Genomic DNA, 3893 nt, shown 5'->3' with positions numbered 1-3893 from the left:
CCTATCAAATCAAATATCTTTAAGTCCTCTTTCCAACTCAACAAACTGTTCCTCAATCCAAATTCGGAGTAAAAAGTTATGACTGTTTTACTGAGCATTGTCCGAGCTGAAATGGGATTTCGCTGTAGCGAAAATTCTGGTTATATTTAAATCAGATTCAGGCGTACTTTAGGTCTAAAAACTCCAAATTTCATTTCCCAACCCTAGAGAGGTGATTTTCCAAAGCTTAAGGTGAAATTCCTTCATGGAGGTAAGTTTTTCTATTATTTTCTTCGTCTTTTAATCCTTTAATATCTTAGAATCCTTAGAAAGACCTTTAATGGTGCAATTTTTTGGGGAATACTCATGGGTGTTTTTAATATGACCTAGAGCTGATTCTAAACTATAAATTAAAGATTCCTAACATGAATTTCATAAACTAGATTATGAATTTTGATGGTTAAAAAACTTGAAATCCATAAAGATGAGACCTTTAGTATAAAAGCTCTATTAATGGAGATGGGTTAAGCTTGAAAGAGCTAATTAATGATTAATTTAATTTGGGGAATGATATAAACCATGAATGAAGGGTAGAATTAGTAAGTTTGAATCCCCAAGATATTTGATTAAAGAATAATTACTTATTACTCTTATAATTGCTTGATTTTTAGACGATTGATTATTCCAAGGCATGAAGGAAAGGAAAGAGCATCTTTGTTGCAGCTTGTTTATTCCAATAGCTTGGCGTCCAAGTAGGCTAGGTTTAATGAGTAAAAAATTGTGTTAATTTATATTTTCATAATTTAGAATTGATGAGAGAAAGCATGTCTAGGCCCGCGGGCATGGAATTGAGGTGGATAAAGACACAAGAACTTAACTTTAATCCCAAAAACTATATTATTGATTAATTATATGTCACAACCCAAATTGCCATGAGTGGCACCCACACTAATCTTCCTGTGGGAGAACCATCTAAATCGAACCATTACCCAATCACTTAATCAATATTAAGATGATATTATTATAAATCAACATAATAACAATAATTCAGGACTAATTATTATTAATACGGAAGTCAAACAAACTACTTACTAAAATCTCCAAGACCCGGAAGTCATCGTACAAGAACTACTAACAAAGATCATGTCTAAAGAGATATCCAAAAATAAAGTAAATAAAGGATGTTTCATTGCCCAAAAGATGGACAAGAACAAATAAGATGACCCATAGCAGCCTGAAGACGGAGTGCTCACCCTTGGATCAAGATCTACTATCAAACTCTAGAGGTGAGGTCATGTTTGAGCCTCTAGAATACTTTCTGCACTCAACAAAAGAAGAGTACAGGATAGTATCAGTACAAACCACTACGTACTGGTAGGTATCATAGGCAAACTCAATTTAATAGCATGTACATAATATAAATCAAATAATAAGTAGACAAGCATCGTCACATAACAAATATTCAATAAATTAACAATACAATAACAACAGGTCAAATAGTGCTCACAAACAAGTCACATAACCATCAAGCGTATCAATCATACTGTAAACATCCACAGAATTAACACAAATATGTACACACATGATATGGGACTTATTTTTTCCTAAATAGTCACGACATGCAGGGAACAATCTATGTTCATGTACCGTACCGGCGTGGTACCCGATCCAACATATATATATCCGTACCGGTATGGTACCCGATTCAACATATACATATCCATACTGACGTAGTATCCGATCCAACATATACATATCCGTACCGGCGTGGTACCTGATCCAACATATACATATCCGTACCGGCATGGTACCCGATCCAACATATACATATCCATATCGGTGTGGTACCCGATCTAACATATACATATCCGTACCGGTGTAGTACCCGATCCAACATATACATATTCGTACCGGTGTGGCACCCGATCCAACATATACATATCCATATCGGCATGGTACCCGATCTAACATATACATATCCGTACCGGCGTGATACCCGATCCAACATATACATATATTATCACTATAAATTTTACACAATCTCAAAGTATACAACACAATGTACCAAGTTTACAAGTACACTTAACGTCATAAGATCATTTCATCAAGTAAATTTTCAATAATCATTTATACACGCATTAACAATCCAAACATCAACAATTTTAAGCATGTTCGAATATCAATCAACAAGTATCCAATTTAGGAGAATACACACAATTAAGTCGAGTCTAAACTCCAATTAAACCGTAACCTACCTCAACCGAAGATTTCAAGTGTCAGCTACTCTTCAAGGGTCTTGCCCTTCCGTAAACCTTCTGAATAATTCAAATCTGTTCAATTATATAATCCCCGTTAAAGTACAAACTAGCACGTTGAATTTTAGCTAATCCGGATCATTATTAAATCCCTAAAAAATCTTAGATTAAAACTCAAATTTATCACAACCAAAACTAGTTCAAAATCTGAATTGCGTATTCTAAGGTTAAGGAAGCAATGAAAACCAACAGTTGCAATACTAACTTTACATGTATAGGAGGCCATTTTACTATATATTAAAAATGTATAAAATTTACGAGAATCCAAGTCTAAGCATGGAACAAAACAGTGGCGTACAAGAAAAATAATTTCACAAAAACAATGTGAACATTAGCCTAACTCCATTCTATCATCCATTCCTAATTACCACCACTACCCAATAATTGCCAATCATTACTTCATTACTATTTTTAACCACTAATAAATAATTAAATTAAATAACCGTCGTAATTATCTAGTTGACTGAAAAGTTTACAAACGTATGTATAAACTTTACATACAGTTGAAAAGTTTTGTAAAAATAATAATAGTAATAATAATTATGGCTAATGATATATTATTGATACGTACATAAGTTTTTTCATCATACAGTGTTGTGGTGGTATTCTACCAACTAATCACCACTTTATCACATTACCAAACATTGCCTCGATTCACTTCTGATTCCAAAACGTCAGAAAGATGGCACAATTTATCATTATCTTATTACCCTTAATCACCCTTATGTTACTAGTTTAAGCAATATAATGGATAAATCAGGAAGTAGAAATTCAATCCTCACAATTTAACTCTTACCTGAAGCTTAACCAGAGATCTCTTTAAGACGGCAGATGAGACGAAGGGTATCGATAACTGTCGTGCCCTCTTTACTCCAATTTTCTGATGTTATAATTAATACTATAAATGGTAAACCCTAACCATTTAACGTCACTCTTATATTAACCACATAAGTAAATAAATTATCATCTTGACCCATTAACTTATTAATTAAATTAACTATCTAAATTATCCAAAATTTCTAATATATCCTCAAACTTTATTTAGAGCCCCATAAAAATAAATCAAATATACAAATTGACAAAAAAGTAGGTTCTAAGCTTATTGAAAACATTAACATATCAAATCGAGGTTGTGTTGATCAAAATTTGCCATGATCAAGCTTAAATTTATTAAACTCAATAATTCAACTAATGACTTAACTCACCCAGAACACCTCAAGAATCAGTACTATCCATCTCCGTAAGTCATAAATCACATATATAAACTAGGGAGAGCGCTAAAATAGAGAGGATGAGAAAATTTCACAAACGACCCGGAGGATCATTACATTATGTGATACTTGTGATATTATGTGCTATGTGCTGCAATGAAATTGTTGTAAATGAAGGAAGTAGACATGATAGTTCCTAGTTGTTCTGGTGATGAACCTAGTAGAGTTAAAATGACATTAAGTTGTATGTGTTGGACAATAATATGGTGAGGAGAACCATGTTAGGATTATGTAACACCCCGAGTCTGCACCTTGGAAGTCACACGGTGCTTACGACTCCAAAGGATCACAAGCTAACCCATGAATGGTACCTGCTGTGAGCACTGAA

General features: G+C 33.5%; 1 long non-coding RNA gene across 1 annotated transcript; it reads right to left on the bottom strand.

Moving 5' to 3' along the window:
- Positions 1–1259: 1259 nt before the first annotated feature.
- On the bottom strand, positions 1260–3176 carry LOC124894170. The gene is made up of 3 exons (XR_007051043.1): positions 3091–3176; positions 2235–2309; positions 1260–1297 (listed from the first exon to the last, which is right to left on the bottom strand). It is a non-coding gene; the product is annotated as an uncharacterized LOC124894170 (long non-coding RNA).
- Between the last annotated feature and the right edge of the window lie 717 nt (positions 3177–3893).

This window comes from Capsicum annuum, chromosome 2 (assembly GCF_002878395.1).
Source record: "Capsicum annuum cultivar UCD-10X-F1 chromosome 2, UCD10Xv1.1, whole genome shotgun sequence".
In the NCBI taxonomy this organism is placed as follows: domain Eukaryota; kingdom Viridiplantae; phylum Streptophyta; class Magnoliopsida; order Solanales; family Solanaceae; genus Capsicum; species Capsicum annuum.
This window is presented reverse-complemented; position numbering and strand designations above follow the sequence as displayed.